Source organism: Triturus cristatus, chromosome 2_2, assembly GCF_964204655.1.
Source record: "Triturus cristatus chromosome 2_2, aTriCri1.1, whole genome shotgun sequence".
Taxonomy (NCBI): Eukaryota; Metazoa; Chordata; class Amphibia; order Caudata; family Salamandridae; genus Triturus; species Triturus cristatus.
The window spans coordinates 675,162,889-675,182,129 of NC_140582.1; positions in this window are offsets into that span (position 1 = coordinate 675,162,889).

Consider the following 19,241-nt stretch of genomic DNA (forward strand, 5'->3'; position numbering starts at 1 on the left):
TCAGAGGGAAGTTGTACACACATTGATGCCTTCATCACAAACCACAATCCCATAACAGATGACTGTCACGAAGTGTGACTATCAATTCATGTGAGTCATGCCACATGTCATGTGCCCCATGGTGAGTCGACATGTATGCATAGTAACATAGCCTGCACAGGAGCAGTGCCCACACATTACAAACAACTACCACACCCAAAAAGCCTTGCTGCAATCCTTACCCAAAGGAGAATTTTCATCATGTCCGTGCATGTAACGCTGATTCAGCACACGTTGCATTACTCATGAGGAATAGCAGGAGCACAACGATGCCATGAGCAGACAGCATGCGCAAATACCTGGGGATGAGAGACACACAAAAAGTCAGGAAAAACATAGTCATCCACATGCATGGTCATGTACTCTACATGAATAAGGTTGACACCATGCCAGTTGTCAATTGAGTGTGTCAGCTAAAATGTGTGGAATGACATCAGTACTCGAGTGACACATCAGCACACACCTCAAAGTCACTTAGCATACAGTCAGCTGGACACACACATTGCAACACATGCCACACAAGGCTCAAAGCGTTCACACTCAGACCCAGGGACTCACCATTATGAGAAGAAGTTGCGTATGAGCTGACTCCGGATGTCCTCCTCCTCCTCCTCACTTGCCTCGTGACCAAGGCTGTCATCCTCCATGGGTGGATGTTCCTGCTCATTGGGATCCAGGATGAGTGGCACAGCTTTCTCCACTGCCATGTTGTGCAGCATGCAGCACACGAGGAAGATTTTGCAGACCTTCACCGGTGCATATGGGAGGGACCCGCCGGTCTTGTGGAGGCACCAGAATCGGCTCTTCAGGAGGCCAAACGTCCTCTCAATCACTCGCCTGGTCTGCCCATGGGCTTGTAATGGTGATCTGCAGCTGTTCTTGGGTTGCGGAGATGCGTCACCAGCCATGGCATGTTGGGATAGCCAGAGTCCCCTACATGGAAACATCATGTAAAGAAGTGGATCAGGAGATGCCGTCACATACTAAGATAACGCTGAATACTGGACAAACAGAGTCTACTCACCAACAAGACATGCTTGTTCGTTGTGCAGCTGCAGCATCATTTCTGGCACCCTGCTACGCCTCATGATGTAGGCATCGTGTGCTGACCCTGGAAAACGTGCACAGACATGGGAAATCACCATGTTAGCAAGACACACCACAAGGGCATTAATGGAGTGGTAATGTTTACGGTTACGGAAGGCTACCTCCTGTGCCTGTGGTGGTACCAAAGCCACATGTGTCCCATCAATGGACCCAATTACATGGGGCATCCCTCCAAGGGCATAGAACTCACCCTTGATACCTGTCAACTGCTCACGAGTTGGAAAATGGATGAATTCATCCAGGTGCTCCAACATGGCTTCCAAAACATCATGCAGGACATGGCTGAACATGGTCTGAGACATGCCACCCACATCAGCTATGGTCAATTGAAACGTACCGGTGGCAAAGAAATGTAGGGCTGACAACACCTTCATCTTGGGGGTCAGCGCAGTCGGATAACTGTGTCGCGGTTGGAGGTGTGGTGCCAGCCTGTTTGTCAGGTCCACAATTAACCGTTGGGGGAATCGGTAGCGGCGTATGCAGTCATGTTCCCTCATGGCAGCCAAGTCTGGCATTGGTCGGGGTAGAGGCAGTGCCCTGCAGAAAATTGGAAGGAATATTGAAGATTGAGTACATTACTACACCAATGTCAATGAACTGAGCACATGTTCAACAGCTAATACACATATGCCACATACAGAGTCTGGTCTGTGCAATACATCCTGCACACGTATGCCAGCCAGGTGATACTCCTACCAAGAACCAGCTACAAACATGGATTGTCAAGGTCTACATGACATGCCATGAAAGTAGCTGTGGGCCAGTGTTAGTGAACAGCCAGACATATTACAGAAGTGACATACATCCACATATGTGCATTTGAAGGATGTCATCTCAAACAGACAGCTGCCGGCAAGCTAGACGCACAGGTCACATGTCAGGGAAAAGGACAGACCACACACCTTGCCATGAAGGGGTACATGTCAAATATGATCACACAGACATTGAGACTACGCAGATATGTCCTAAGCTCGCAAGTCCCAGTTAGATGCATACAGACACACGTCATGTGTTATTCCACATGTGTCCTGGTGTGCGTAATAGTGTGACATGGGCATCTACACACAGACACATGTTGGATGCAGCTACCGCAGATGGCGTTGACGGAACACCAACAGCAAGATCATGGGAGCACATGACACACACATGACATAGTCACATCGTGGCACACTGGTAGTGAGATGTCATGTGTCATCATCCGTGTACCTGGCATCAGGAGACATTTGCGGGTGTAGGGGACTCTGCCATGCCAGTGATGCAGTGCTTGACAATTTTGAAATACATGCACACATGTAAAAGGTGTGAAGGGGAAGTGCGCCACATGGTGCCCCATCACACATTACATGTGTACACAGGTCATCACACAACTATTGGGTTAAAAACATGAGGAGACATGTGCCAGCTCACTGCCTGACACACCTAGGCCCTACACATGATGCACTGCACTGACAATGACTTGATGTCCATCCTTGTGCGAGTCATACACCTCCATTCCTTTCCTGTGTGCCTCCTATCACCAGTGTAAGCTGTGAAACGCACCGTACACACGCTCTGAGGGCGTGTGTACGGTCGTATCACAATTTGGGGTTTGGGTAGGAGTACGCATGTGTGCAAGGACCGTACACACGTACGTGTACACACTGGTCCTATCCCCATGGTAGTGTTGGCGTAGGCGTACGCCATTGAGATACGGCTCGTACCCGCGTATGTACGGCCTGTAGCACTATGGCGTACGCCTACGGCAACACTACCATAGTGATACAGGCCCTACACACGCGGGTACGGGCCGTAGCACTATGGTAGTGTTGGCGTAGGCGTACGCCATAGAGATACGGGCCGTACTTACGCGGGTACGGCCCGTACCTCTATGGCGTACGCCTACGGCAACACTACCCTAGTGCTACGGGCCCTACACACGCGGGTACTGCCCGTAGCACTAGGGTAGTGTTGTCGTAGGCGTACGCCATAGTGATACGGGCCGTACATGCGCGGGTACGGCCTGTATCTCTATGGCTTACGCCTACGGCAACACTACCCTAGTGCTACGGGCCCTACACACGCGGGTATGGCCCATAGGACTGGGGTAGTGTTGGCGTAGGCGTACGCCATAGAGATACGGCTCGTACCCGCGTATGTACGGCCCGTAGCACTATGGCGTATGCCTACGGCAACACTACCCTAGTGCTACGGGCCCTACACACGCGGGTACGGCCTGTAGCACTAGGGTAGTGTTGGCGTAGGCGTACGCCATAGACATACGGCTCGTACCCGCGTATGTACGGCCCGTAGCACTATGGCGTACGCCTACGGCAACATTACCCTAGTGCTACGGGCCCTACACACGCGGGTACGGCCGGTCGCACTAGGGTAGTGTTGCCGTAGGCGTACACCATAGTGATACGGGCCGTACATACGCGGGTACGGCCCATATCTCTATGGCGTACGCCTACGGGAACACTACCCTAGTGCTACGGGCCCTACACAGGCGGGTACGGCCCGTAGCACTGGGGTAGTGTTGGCGTAGGCGTACGCCATAGAGATACGGCTCGTACCCGCGTATGTACGGCCCGTAGCACTATGGCGTACGCCTACGGCAACACTACCCTAGTGCTACGGGCCCTACACATGCGGGTACGGCCCGTAGCACTATGGTAGTGTTGGCGTAGGCGTACGCCATAATGATACGGGCCGTACATACACGGGTACGAGCCCTATCTCTATGGCGTACGCCTACGGCAACACTACCAAAGTGATACGGGCCCTACACACGCGGGTATGGACCGTATCACTGGAGTAGTGGTGCCCTAGGGGTATGTGTGGAATGCACCGTACCTGTGTGTGGATAGTGAAATTACATAGGGGACACATGAGGGACAAGTATAAGGGCCTAAATGCATGCTGGTTGTCATGGAGACCGAGTTTCCAGTTCAAATTTTTGCATCAGGTGGCCAGCAAAAGTCGGTTGGAGACAATATACTATGTTGCAAAGTGGTTGTTGACTTGACATCATGCTCAAATTTTGAACCATGCAAAGGCCCTCACTGGGGTAGGTTTAAAGGGATTGGAGGAAACGTAGGATGCAAATGAGATTGACCAATCACTCTGTACTCCTGTAAATTGTTGTGATCTATCAAGATAGACACCTGGAGGTATTATTAAGTCTTCTTTATTCAATCTCCAGTACAGGTCACATCTGTCTTGACCCCAGCCAGCCTAGTGTGGTACCAGCCCCACCAGGAGCAGCCTGCCTAGCTGCTCAGCCCATCTCTAACTCCCAACACTCATCCACTCAGACACCCAGGCATTCCACGCATCACAGGCACACCAACATTCCATGACCATCTCACGCTCTGGCTGAGCAGCTAGAGGAAGCAGGGCTGGAGTACATCTTATACAATTAAGTAGGGTATAACATTATCCCTTTTTCTTCAAAGAAAACGAAACACGCAAGTGATATAACATCAAGCAAGAACTATCAACAAGAAAAATGAATAATGGTACAAGTCTCACGGATGCAGAAATAAAGATAAAACATCCCAGGAGAAAGAACCATTAAAGCAAGAAAGGATGGTAAATATTCATACATTTTAACAGCAATATCCGCCATCCCCCCTAAAAAGAGATTATGAAACATTTGAAACATAAGCTAAGGCGTAACATTAGACGAAATACATTTCGTAGCATTTTGAATCATATACTGTGACGTAAAGTTCAATAACACATAGGGTAAAAGACCCCACAACACCAATGCCCAAAAGCAAAACCTTGAGTAGCGCTAAAGGTAGAACACCCCGCAACTACGATCCCAAAAGACAGGGAAACAAACATGTATATGGGTCGTCACCCATAAAAACGCCCGTGAAGGGATGTACATATGTACTGCGCGCAACTGTTGATGGACTAAGCCAAATACTAACAAAAGGGTATGCAGTTCCTGATAATAACGCAGTGTGTGTTAGAATCACTAGGTCCCAAGGTGATGGTGTGAAAACGGTCTGATTGAACGGAGTAGAAGGTACTCCTTCTGGAAAAGAAGACCCTCACACACCCAACAAGCGGGTGTCTTGCTTCATCACCGGGTCTTTGCTCCTTATCGGGCCGGCAGTGCAATGCCCGATCAGGCACCCCGAGGGGGCCTTCCTGTCGGAGATCTTTATTTCCAAACGCCGGTGAGTGAGGTGTGTGGGGAAAACAGTTAATTAGGATAAATGATGTAGGTGCAAGTGAAGTGAAGGGTAAGTGTACTAAAACAGGGTAGGTGATCCACTTCAAACAAATTTAATAAAGTATGGTCAACACCCTGATTAAAAACAATCCGCACATCTTTCACCATTAGGGGTATGAGTGATATGTGCTACAAAAAATCAAAGAGGTCAACATGTTTCTTGCCTGGGTTTTAATTAAATGGCAATTCTTCAGGACCAATGTATACGGCTACCTGCACCTTTTTGGTGGTGGCCACAACCTCTAAGAGGTGTCAATGGTGGCCACACATACAGCACCCTAAAAACGTGTGGTGCCGTGTAAACCAAGAACACACAACCTGTGAAGAAAACACACAATTAAAATCATTGTTATTGTAAAACGGTTCGAGGCATCTGGTTCAGTTAAGGCAACAAGTGATGTCAAACATAAAACCGTGGCATGCGTCAAATGTGAGCAGATATTAAAAGGACTTTATAGAGGCAAACAGCAGAATCTCATAGGAGAACTTAATCTACACTTTAGCCAGCATGATACTATTGATTTATGCGTATAAAAATAGAACTAACATCCGGTAGCACAAGGGCGGAAGCTTGCCACAGTGATCACATCAACTAGGAAATGTTAAAGCCAATGCCAGTCAAGTACTAATAGAGTAGAGGAAGTCGCTGCCAGTGGTGCCTGTATAGCAGCGCCCGTGCATGGCAATAAAAAGTAACAGGACTGGTCTCTGCGTGTGTCAAGGAGGCACGCAGCGGTTGTGGCAGCCGGTGATACAACAAAGTTGTGCAAGAATATGGTGATTTGAGAGCAAAGCTGGACTAATCTCAGCGTGGCTCAAGAGAGCTCTAGTGAGGCCGCCGTCAACAGTGAGTGTAAATCCTGTGTCCGATCAGTTTCTCCTGTGAAGCGTTGTATCAACTCCGACTCAAAGAGCCGCATACTAACTCTCTAAATCATACAGCATGTGACGAGTAAAAAGTATAAAGTATACTCACGGTTGCGTTGTAGTAACGTTACCGTAAACCTAGGACCCCGCCAGCCGCTCAAGTCTGGTGATGGTCGGGTCGGATGGCTCACAGAAATGGGAGCCGGTCAGCGTGCTGCGTCACTACGTCTAGGGCGGTGTTAGACCTGGCATCATTGGCATGAGTCTCTCCTCCATTTTTTCTGTTTGCCTCCTCTGTTTACGATGTTTTTGCTGGATTATTGCTTTGGGCACTGTGCCACTGCTGATCAGTGCCACAGTGCAAGTGCTCCCTATGTTAAATTGTTACATTGATTGGTGTTACCATGATTGGCTTGGTTGACTTACTGTTCAGACCCTAGTCTAGTGCACTGCGTGTGCCAAGGGCGTGTAAGTTAACTGCTGCTGGTGGGCTTGCAGCACTGGTTGTGCCACCCACAGAAGCAGCGTGCAAAATGTGTCTCAGGCCTGCCACCGCGGCGCCTGCGTGCAGTCCCTGACTGCCACGTCGACTTGGTAAGGAAACCTACTTACCAGTCTCTAAACCTTCCCTTTGCCACATTTCAGACACCTCTATGGTAGGCCCTAGGGCAGGGTGCATTGTTGGTAAAAGGTAGGTCATGCCCTGATGTGTGTGGCATGACCTAATAGTGAATTACAGCCATTTTCGTTTTTCACTATTGAAGGGCTACCTGCCTCCAATAGGCCAGACTGGGCAGACTGATTATTAACTCCATTATAATCTATCTGACTCAGGGAGCATGGTAGCAAGTCGAGTTTAGTATCCCTGAACTCAGAATTTAATAACACACCCTTTAGGATGGATGGTTTTTAAATTCTATGTTTGAAAATAGCACTTTTAGAAAGTGGCTATTTTCTTGTCCAACTATCTACCGGTCTCTGCTGGTTTGGTGTGTGTGTCAGGGGCTGGGTGGCTCCAGAGGTCTGAGTGAGTCAGTGTGGGGTGAATGGGGCGTTTACACGTAGAGTGAGGGAAGAGTAGCCTGCCCTGCCTGACACAATACTGGCCCCGCCTCCTGCTGGGCGACTGATAGCCCTGCTCCTACCAGTGACAATACTGGCTCCGCCTCCTGCTGGGCGGCTGAGGACTCTGCCCTGCCCAGTGAATAGGCCAGGTGCCTCTGCCTGGCAACACCCACAACAAACCTGAGATGGTGGGAATCGCCCTGCTTGGACAAAGGGAACAAAGGGAAAAAGGGGTATAAGAGAAGGACCCCTGAACCAAGAACTCAGATCACTTCTGACAAGGAAACCTGTACCAAGGACAAGAAGCCTGCTGATCTAAGGACTTGCCTCCCCTTTCTGCCAGAGTGCTGTTTTGCTGTGGAGGAACCTGAAAGCTGCTTCTTTATTTTTGCCAAGGAACAAGGAGAGAGGAACTGGGTGTGTACTCTCTGAACACTTGCTAGGAAATCTCCAAGGACTGGAAGAGTGCCAGTCTCCTGCTGAAGTCACAGGGCCAAAGGACTTCACCATTTGCTGAATTGCTGGAAAGTGTTGTTTCCAGTACCCAAGGGAAAATCTGCAGTCTCGACGCCAGCAGCAACGCCAGTGAGCAGTGGGTATCGGCCCCGGCTCCAAGTGACCCCGTCTCGACGCCGGTATCGACGCCAGTGAGGAGTGAGTATCGGCTCTACCTCCAAGCGACCCCGTCCCGACGCCGCTGCTGATCGCATCGACTCGACGCCCTTCTCGACGCCGTGAGCGCTGCTCCGGCCCGACATCCCTCGACGCCGCTGCGGATTGACCCGACTCCGAGGCACGACCTCGACGCCGATCTCGACGCCGTGGATCATCGTTTTCTTCGTTTCTCAAGGTACTGTACTTGTGGGGTCTGTTGCAACTCCAGGCTCGACGTAGCGCTCCTCGCGGTCGACGCCGAACCTTGGGAATCTTGTAGACTCGACGTCGTGTGACTCCTGTGGGGGTTACATTGTTGCCAAAGAACTGTGCTCAGAAGATACTTTGCTAAAGAACTATTTGCCAAGAAGAAACCTTACTTGAACTATTATTTTTCCTTCCAAAGAGTATTTATTAAGACTGTGGTATATTTTTGTCGTTATTTGGTCTTGTGCTAAGCCTTATATAAAAATACTATTTTTATAATAACTTCTGTGTCGTGTCCATCTGTAGTGTATTCACTTTATTACTGTATGTGGTCATAAATGCTTAACACACTGCCTCTGAGATAAGCCTGTCTGCTCTGCCAAGCTACCAAGGGGGTAGCAGGGGTTATCTGAGTGTGTAATCCCCTTGCCCTGACTAGAGTTGGTTGGTCCCTATTTGTCAGAAGTGTATACCTCTGCCAACTAGAGACCGCCGGTTCTAACATTGGTGGTCAGCGGTGAGGATTTGAACTTTGCATTTATGACTCATGTGCAGTGATTAGTGTACGCTACATAGTGAAAGCAGACCATAACGCAGCCACAGTCTGTTTGGTAGGATATTCTATTTTTGTTCTCCGCTTTCCTGGAGCTTATTTTCTTAAACACTGCCAGTTGTGACCATGGAGAATGCCGGAGCTACTACACCTGTGGAGAATGTTGTGGGGGAATTCGATAAGGAGAAGATAGATTCCTACACGCTAAAAGATCTGAAAGGATTTTGCAAGCAGTTTAAAGTTCCTACCACAGGTGTCTCAAAGAAAGAGGGCTTCCTCAAAGCGCTGAAGGCCTGGTTAGAGGCCAGAAATCCCTCTGATCCGGTGGTGGTACCGGAAGAGGAAGAAGAAGAGGAAGAGGAAGAGCCCACAGGTGGGCCAGTGTCATCTCCAGGCAGTAGTGCGTCCTCTAGGAGCCTTTCCCCCGAAGAATTAGAAGACAGGGAGAAGGAGAGGGGGTACAAGTTGGAAATGGCAAAACTTAAATTAGGAGGGCAGTTGGAATTAGAGAATGCAAGAAGCAAGAGAGAAGCTGAAATGGAGAGCAAAAGATTAGATTTTGAGAGAGAGAAATTAGCGTTTGAACGTGAGAAGATGGTGAGGGAGATGGAGCTTAAAACTAAGAGTTTAGAGTTGAATCCCTCTGGTGGCAGCACTCCATCTGTGCCTGCAGAAAGTAGGTTTTATTTTCCTAAAGATGTGATCAAGGATTACAGTAAGAATGAAGATATTAGCCAATGGTTTAAAGCATATGAGTTAGCATTGTTGGCCCACCGGGTCCCTGAGAAGGATTGGGGAACGGGGTTGTGGAGCCGCTTTACAAACGAGGGGAGAGATACCTTGTTGAGCCTTCCTGCTGAGGATAGGATGTCTTATACTCATATGAAAGATGCTTTAATGCTGAGATATGGCTTAACTCCAGAAAAGTACAGACAAACCTTTAGAGAATGTAAGAAGTTGCCTGGTACTACGTGGGTTGAATATGTGTCTTTTTTCTGCAGAACCATGGATGGTTGGATAAAGGGTAGCAAGGTTGATAGTTATGATGCTCTTTATGATTTGTTTGCTTGGGAGCACTTGTCTAATAACTGTTTTCCAGAGCTACGCCAGCACCTTGTTGACAGCAAGCTATCTAACCCTAGAAAACTTGCTGAGGAGGCGGACCGCTGGGTCAGTACCAGGGTCCACAAGGGTCCAGTGGGAGACTCAGCCAAAGGTGGGCAGGGTCCCCAGCAGAAGAGTGGGGGGGACAGGGGTAAACAGAGGGAGTTTCAGAAAGGGCCCCAAAGTAGTCCCCAAGGGAACCAAGGGAAGGGTTCCCAGCCTCCCCCTGTAAAGAAGCCAGAGGCCCCGACAGGTAAACCTGTTCACAGGGGCCCCATGACCTGCTATGCCTGTAAGCAGGTGGGACACCGTTATTATGATCCCCAGTGTCCCATGAAGGATTCGAATGCACCGCCGCGTGCACCCCCTCGTCAGGTAGCGAGTGTAGCCCTGGGAGGGGATGAGATGGGTGCCCCCGGTGGGTGGGGTCCCGCAGAAATGTCCCTGGTCTCTTTAGGAGACGTGGAAATGGTCCCTCCAACCCCTCTGCCTAGTAACACTAAGAAATATAGGCAGTGGGTGACCATTAATGGCCATAGGGTGGAAGCTCTCAGAGACACCGGAGCGAGTGTGACAGCTGTCAAGTGTCACTTGGTGTCCAGAGAGCAGGTGGTCCCTCATGCATTCTACCCCGTTGTAGCTGCTGACAACTCACAGAGTCAGTGTGAGGTAGCTCAAGTTCCCTTTGAGTGGGGAGGGGTCTCGGGTACTCTTCAGGTTGCTGTGAGGCCCGCCATGCCTGTTGATTGTCTCTTGGGCAATGATTTAGAAGACTCCCCTTGGGCTAAGGTGGAGAGAAAAGCGCATCTGGAAATGTTGGGTCTGCCTGAGTGGGTGTGTGCGACCACCCGGTCCATGTCAGTCAGTAAGGGTGTTGATGGGGGCCCGGAGCCTGAAAGTATGGCCCAGGTCCCAACCGTGAAGAGAAGAGGCAGGGGGCGCGGGAAACCGTCCCCCATCGTTCCCGCGGTCCAGGAGGGAGCAGACCCTGAGGGGGATGCCCTGGAACCGACAGGAGAACAAGTGGCCGAACTGGGAGACCTGCCCGAGCTGACCCATTGGCAGCAGGATGGTGGTCCCTCCAGGGAGGAATTTTGTGCTGAACAGAAAGTGTGCCCTTCTCTTGTGGGTATGAGGCAGCAGGCCTCAGCCCAAACGACAGGTGATCAGTCAGGATCACATTGGGTCTACTGGGAGAACGACCTCCTGTATAGCGAGCCTAAGGCTGCTGAACCTGGGTCAGCCCGTGTGCTGGTGGTACCCCAGCGCTTCAGAGCCTTCCTACTGGGGTTGGCTCATGACGTTCCGTTAGCTGGACATCTGGGGCAGGACAAGACCTATGACAGGCTTGTCACCCATTTTTATTGGCCTCAGATGAGAAGGGATTCAGATATCCATTGTAGGACCTGTCAAACTTGCCAGGCAAGTGGGAAAAGTGGGCGGAAGCAGAAGGCTCCCCTCCAACCTTTTCCCGTCGTCAGTACCCCCTTTGAGCGAGTGGGAATTGACATTGTGGGGCCACTGGACCCCAAGACAGCCATGGGCAACAGGTTTATCCTGGTCTTGGTGGACCATGCCACCCGGTACCCGGAAGCCATCCCTCTCCGAACAGTGACGGCCCCCGTGGTGGGACGGGCACTGATGGGTGTTTTCTCCCGCATGGGGTTCCCCAGAGAGGTGGTGTCAGACCGGGGCACCAACTTCATTTCGAATTATATGAAGTCTCTGTGGAAGGAGTGTGGGGTAACCTACAAGTTTACCACTCCTTACCACCCTCAAGGTAATGGGCTGGTTGAGAGATTCAACCGGACCCTAAAAGGCATGATCATGGGTCTTGAAGAACCGATGAGGCGTAAATGGGACGTCCTCTTGCCATGCCTGCTGTTTGCTTACCGTGAGGTGCCACAGAAGTCTCTAGGGTTCAGCCCCTTTGAGCTTTTGTATGGTCACCCGGTAAGAGGACCTTTGAGTCTGGTCAAAGAAGGCTGGGAGCAGTCTCCCAGGAAACCTCCCCAGGATGTATATAGTTACATGCTGGCCTTTAGGAACCAGACTCGGCGCTTCAGAGATCTTGCTCAGGCAAATCTGGAGGCCAGCCAGGAAGAGATGAAGCGGTGGTACGATCAGAATGCCACTCTGGTTGAGCTTCAACCTGGTCAGAAAGTTTGGGTCATGGCCCCTGTGGAACCTTGTGCGCTCAAGGACAGGTGGACTGGACCATTTGAGGTTGTGGAGAAGAAGAGCGATGTCACCTACTTGGTGGACTTGAAATCTCCCAGGAACCCCTTAAGGGTCCTGCATGTCAACCGGTTAAAGCCCCACTTAGAAAGGTCCGAAGTGGGCATGCTCCTTGCCACAGATGCTGGGATGGAGGAGGAGAGTGAGCCTCTTCCTGACCTCCTGGGTGCAAAAGAAAAAGATGGGTCAGTGGATGGTGTTGTCCTCTCTGACACACTGACCCCTGAGCAGCAGCAAGATTGTCGCCACCTGTTGGTACAATTCCCTGATCTGTTCTCCTTAATCCCTGGTGTCACTCAGTGGTGTGTCCATGATGTGGACACCGGGGACAGCACTCCTGTGAGGCACAAGGCCTACCGGGTGACTGACAAGGTCAGAGCATACATCAAGGAGGAGGTCTCCAAGATGTTTGCCTTAGGGGTGGTTGAGTCCTCTAGCAGTCCTTGGGCCAGCCCAGTGGTCTTGGTCCCAAAGGCTGCAGCGCCTGGTGCTTCACCAGAACTTCGGTTCTGTGTGGATTACCGAGGACTCAATTCGGTCACCAAGACTGACGCGCACCCCATCCCCAGAGCTGATGAGCTCATCGATCGGTTGGGGGCTGCCCGGTACCTTAGTACGTTTGATCTAACGTCTGGGTACTGGCAGATCGCCTTGACTGATGGGGCAAAAGAGAGGTCTGCATTCTCCACACCAGATGGGCACTACCAGTTCCGTGTGATGCCCTTTGGGATGAAGAATGCCCCTGCCACATTCCAGAGGTTGGTTAACCAGGTATTGGCCGGGCTGGAAGATTTCAGCGCCGCCTACCTGGACGATATAGCAGTGTTCAGCGCCAGCTGGGAGGAACACTTGCGCCACCTCCAGGAAGTGTTGTTGGCCCTGCGCAGAGCAGGCCTCACAATCAAGGCTAGTAAGTGCCAGATTGGGCAGGGTTCAGTGGTGTACTTGGGGCACCAAGTAGGGAGCGGCAAGGTGGCCCCCCTGCAACCCAAGATAGATACCATCCTGGCTTGGGAACCGCCCAAAACCCAGACTCAGGTGAGAGCCTTCTTGGGTCTCACGGGTTACTACAGGAGGTTTGTCAAGGGGTATGGCAACATTGTGCACCCCTTGACCTCGCTGACTTCCAGGAAGCAGCCGAGACTTGTGATCTGGACTGACGCCTGTCAGAAAGCCTTTGACACCCTGAAAACTGCAATGTGTACAGCACCGGTCCTCCAGGCACCCGACTTTTCAAAAGAATTCATTGTCCAGACGGACGCTTCAGAGCATGGTGTGGGGGCTGTTCTAGCACAGATGAATGAGGAGGGCCGAGACTTACCTGTAGCCTTCATCAGCCGGAGGTTACTTCCCAGGGAACAAAGGTGGAGTGCGATAGAGCGTGAGGCATTTGCTGTGGTCTGGGCGCTGAAGAAGCTAAGACCCTACTTGTTTGGGTCTCACTTCCGGGTTCAGACGGACCACAGGCCCCTCAGATGGTTAATGCAGATGAGGGGTGAGAACCCAAAGCTGTTGAGGTGGTCCATTTCCCTACAGGGGATGGACTTTACGGTGGAACACCGCCCCGGTACAGATCACGCCAATGCTGATGGTCTGTCCAGATTTTTCCGCCTTAGTGATGAGGACTCCCTGGGTGAAGGGTAGTTCTCCCCACATTTCAGCTGGAGGGGACACGTGTTAGACCTGGCATCATTGGCATGAGTCTCTCCTCCATTTTTTCTGTTTGCCTCCTCTGTTTACGATGTTTTTGCTGGATTATTGCTTTGGGCACTGTGCCACTGCTGATCAGTGCCACAGTGCAAGTGCTCCCTATGTTAAATTGTTACATTGATTGGTGTTACCATGATTGGCTTGGTTGACTTACTGTTCAGACCCTAGTCTAGTGCACTGCGTGTGCCAAGGGCGTGTAAGTTAACTGCTGCTGGTGGGCTTGCAGCACTGGTTGTGCCACCCACAGAAGCAGCGTGCAAAATGTGTCTCAGGCCTGCCACCGCGGCGCCTGCGTGCAGTCCCTGACTGCCACGTCGACTTGGTAAGGAAACCTACTTACCAGTCTCTAAACCTTCCCTTTGCCACATTTCAGACACCTCTATGGTAGGCCCTAGGGCAGGGTGCATTGTTGGTAAAAGGTAGGTCATGCCCTGATGTGTGTGGCATGACCTAATAGTGAATTACAGCCATTTTCGTTTTTCACTATTGAAGGGCTACCTGCCTCCAATAGGCCAGACTGGGCAGACTGATTATTAACTCCATTATAATCTATCTGACTCAGGGAGCATGGTAGCAAGTCGAGTTTAGTATCCCTGAACTCAGAATTTAATAACACACCCTTTAGGATGGATGGTTTTTAAATTCTATGTTTGAAAATAGCACTTTTAGAAAGTGGCTATTTTCTTGTCCAACTATCTACCGGTCTCTGCTGGTTTGGTGTGTGTGTCAGGGGCTGGGTGGCTCCAGAGGTCTGAGTGAGTCAGTGTGGGGTGAATGGGGCGTTTACACGTAGAGTGAGGGAAGAGTAGCCTGCCCTGCCTGACACAATACTGGCCCCGCCTCCTGCTGGGCGACTGATAGCCCTGCTCCTACCAGTGACAATACTGGCTCCGCCTCCTGCTGGGCGGCTGAGGACTCTGCCCTGCCCAGTGAATAGGCCAGGTGCCTCTGCCTGGCAACACCCACAACAAACCTGAGATGGTGGGAATCGCCCTGCTTGGACAAAGGGAACAAAGGGAAAAAGGGGTATAAGAGAAGGACCCCTGAACCAAGAACTCAGATCACTTCTGACAAGGAAACCTGTACCAAGGACAAGAAGCCTGCTGATCTAAGGACTTGCCTCCCCTTTCTGCCAGAGTGCTGTTTTGCTGTGGAGGAACCTGAAAGCTGCTTCTTTATTTTTGCCAAGGAACAAGGAGAGAGGAACTGGGTGTGTACTCTCTGAACACTTGCTAGGAAATCTCCAAGGACTGGAAGAGTGCCAGTCTCCTGCTGAAGTCACAGGGCCAAAGGACTTCACCATTTGCTGAATTGCTGGAAAGTGTTGTTTCCAGTACCCAAGGGAAAATCTGCAGTCTCGACGCCAGCAGCAACGCCAGTGAGCAGTGGGTATCGGCCCCGGCTCCAAGTGACCCCGTCTCGACGCCGGTATCGACGCCAGTGAGGAGTGAGTATCGGCTCTACCTCCAAGCGACCCCGTCCCGACGCCGCTGCTGATCGCATCGACTCGACGCCCTTCTCGACGCCGTGAGCGCTGCTCCGGCCCGACATCCCTCGACGCCGCTGCGGATTGACCCGACTCCGAGGCACGACCTCGACGCCGATCTCGACGCCGTGGATCATCGTTTTCTTCGTTTCTCAAGGTACTGTACTTGTGGGGTCTGTTGCAACTCCAGGCTCGACGTAGCGCTCCTCGCGGTCGACGCCGAACCTTGGGAATCTTGTAGACTCGACGTCGTGTGACTCCTGTGGGGGTTACATTGTTGCCAAAGAACTGTGCTCAGAAGATACTTTGCTAAAGAACTATTTGCCAAGAAGAAACCTTACTTGAACTATTATTTTTCCTTCCAAAGAGTATTTATTAAGACTGTGGTATATTTTTGTCGTTATTTGGTCTTGTGCTAAGCCTTATATAAAAATACTATTTTTATAATAACTTCTGTGTCGTGTCCATCTGTAGTGTATTCACTTTATTACTGTATGTGGTCATAAATGCTTAACACACTGCCTCTGAGATAAGCCTGTCTGCTCTGCCAAGCTACCAAGGGGGTAGCAGGGGTTATCTGAGTGTGTAATCCCCTTGCCCTGACTAGAGTTGGTTGGTCCCTATTTGTCAGAAGTGTATACCTCTGCCAACTAGAGACCGCCGGTTCTAACAGGCGGTCACCGGCGGATGGGGCGTGGCTACGTCCCAACTACTAGACCGCCAACCGTGACGGCTGAACAGACGGTAGGGGATGCTGAAAGCGATACTATGGAGATTTAGTATGCAAGCAGGGCTCCCTCTCACACGCGAGCATGTAACGTGATCGCCGACACAGAGGGCGGGGACCCCATTGACCAATACGGTGGTCCCCTCGAAATGGTTTGCGAAAAATGTTAATGAATGTAAGGTTGCCATGGAAACATGTGAATGACGCGTGCTGTCAACAACGAACAGACATTACACTCCTTTGGAACGTTTGTTTATGTCTACCTGTGCGCTACGGAGCTCAGTAAGTGCTAGGCGCAAGGTAATCCGATGAAACGTATAGCGGATGTCCGCATCCACTGTTTGTAACCCTTTTGCTCGAGAAAGAGCTCAAGGCCCCAAAGTATGTGTATTAATATCATTCTTTTATGTATGACTAAGTTCAAACTCAAAAACATCATGAACAAACAGAATAAAGGACAAGACCAGCAATGGTTGTTCAAAGTATCAGAATAGCCTTAAAGAGTGTGCATTGTATTGTGCAGAGATAAGGCTCATAGAGTAAGAAAAAATATATGTATAGGAATGTCAAGAAGATACTAGTCTAAGTCAAGTTAGACTACTCCACGGAATGTCCTCGTTCAGGCCAGTGGTATCAGCTGTCAATCTCAGGACCCAACGTTGTTCGAGTCTGAAGAGGGCGTTTTTAGACATGTGGGGGTGAGATTCCAGAACCACCCATTTAAATGAGGTGGGCGCATGACGTACCAAGTTGTAGTGGGTCGTCATTTTAGTGTTGGTCTTGGCGCATCTGAAATTACTTTTGTGTTCCAGCATGCGAGTTTTAACAGCACGCGTAGTCATACCTATGTATGGTAAGCCACAAAGGCACATCATCAAATAAATGCAATTTGTTGAGTTGCAATTTGTATGTTTAGTGATTTGCCATGTAACGTCATTAGGGAGTACCAACTCTTTACTGATTTGTGTCTGTGGACACATCGAGCACGACCCACAGGGGTAATGACCCTTAACTGGGGGTAGGTTCCATAATAGTCTTTGAGACCCAATGACTGGTTTCTTAGGCCTAGTGTGTATTAGAAGGTCCTTAAGGTTGCTCGTGCGTTTGAACGCGAATCTGGGGACTTCCAATTCTAGATCTCCAGTATTGAGAATACCCCAGTGTTTTTTGATGATCGCCTTAATCCTATTCGAATCAGGGGTGAAGGTGGTAACACAGGTTAAGGATTGATCAAGTTCTTTAGTGTGAACGTCCAAAAGACTCTCTCTGTTGCTATTTCTCGCTCGTTTGCGAGCACGAGACACAACCTGGGGGGGTAGTCGCGCTTAATCAAGTCATTCATAAGCGTTAAGGACTCTTTCTGATAGTCTACCACAGAACTACAGTTCCTTCTGATTCGTAAAAACTGACCAAAAGGTAAATTTTCTCTTAACGCTTTCGGGTGGTAACTGCTGAATAAGAGAAGACTGTTCTTATCTGTGGGCTTGCGATACAGACTCGTGGAGATTGTACCCCCTTCAAGGCGGATGAGTAGATCCAAGAAAGGTACTTCTGTATCAGAGATGGTGTGGGTAAATCTCAAGTAGGGATTTAGAGTATTGATCCACGTACAGAATTCTGTGCACTTCATATAGTCTCCCTTCCACAAAATCAGGATGTCGTCGATGAACCTTTTCCAGAGCAGTACATTCGCCGAGTAGGGATTGGTGGGATGATGTATCACCCTACTTTCGAAGGCTGACATGTACATACATGCCAGACTCGGCGCGAATGTACTGCCCATGGAAGTGCCCTGGGTTTGGTGGTACAATTGTGTGTTGTACTCAAAGAAGTTTTGAGTCAAAGCCAGGCTTGCACATTCCATTATGAATGATACTGGTGTATTGGAACTAATCTCACTGCTGCTTAGTGCATCCTCGATAACTTGGAGGGTCGCTTGTTGGGGTATGTTGGTATACATCGCCTCAACATCTAGTGTCAGCAAGAGGTTTATTTCCTGTGGGTATTGGAACCCTTCCAGAAGTCGAAGAATATCAGAGGTATCCTGGATGTAAGAGGGGGTTGCTTTGACCAGGGGCTGGATAAAATGGTCAACGAATTGTGATAGTTGAAAATTTATATGCTGTTGTTCCCCATGAGATATCCCACCACATGGGTTCTCCACCTTATTTTGAGTGCACTTGACGCGGATTGATCTGACGCATTTGCTGTTTGTTTTTGTTTTTATCTATCTTCCTCCCTTTTAGGACACTAGTAATTAGTGTGTTCCTACCCTGGCCACATTGTCTCCACAGCCTAATGGGGTGAGTTTTGTATAAAATCAATAGTATCATGCTGGCTAAAGTGTAGATTAAGTTCTCCTATGAGATTCTGCTGTTTGCCTCTATAAAGTCCTTTTAATATCTGCTCACATTCGACGCATACCACGGTTTTATGTTTGACATCACTTGTTGCCTTAACTGAACCAGATGCCTCGAACCGTTTTACAATAACAATGATTTTAATTGTGTGTTTTCTTCACAGGTTGTGTGTTCTTGGTTTACACGGCACCACACGTTTTTAGGGTGCTGTATGTGTGGCCACCATTGACACCTCTTAGAGGTTGTGGCCACCACCAAAAAGGTGCAGGTAGCCGTATACATTGGTCCTGAAGAATTGCCATTTAATTAAAACCCAGGCAAGAAACATGTTGACCTCTTTGATTTTTGTAGCACATATCACTCATACACCTAATGGTGAGAGATGTGCGGATTGTTTTTAATCAGGGCGTTGACCATACTTTATTAAATTTGTTTGAAGTGGATCACCTACCCTGTTTTAGTACACTTACCCTTCACTTCACTTGCACCTACATCATTTATCCTAATTAACTGTTTTCCCCACACACCTCACTCACCGGCGTTTGGAAATAAAGATCTCCGACAGGAAGGCCCCCTCGGGGTGCCTGATCGGGCATTGCACTGCCGGCCCGATAAGGAGCAAAGACCCGGTGATGAAGCAAGACACCCGCTTGTTGGGTGTGTGAGGGTCTTCTTTTCCAGAAGGAGTACCTTCTACTCCGTTCAATCAGACCGTTTTCACACCATCACCTTGGGACCTAGTGATTCTAACACACACTGCGTTATTATCAGGAACTGCATACCCTTTTGTTAGTATTGATTGTTGGGCATGTATGCTGGACCTACAATAGTATTAAGTTAGTTTATTATTGTAAAAGCCCCTCCTTTCCCCTTTCTTGTTTGAGAGTTAATGCACGGGT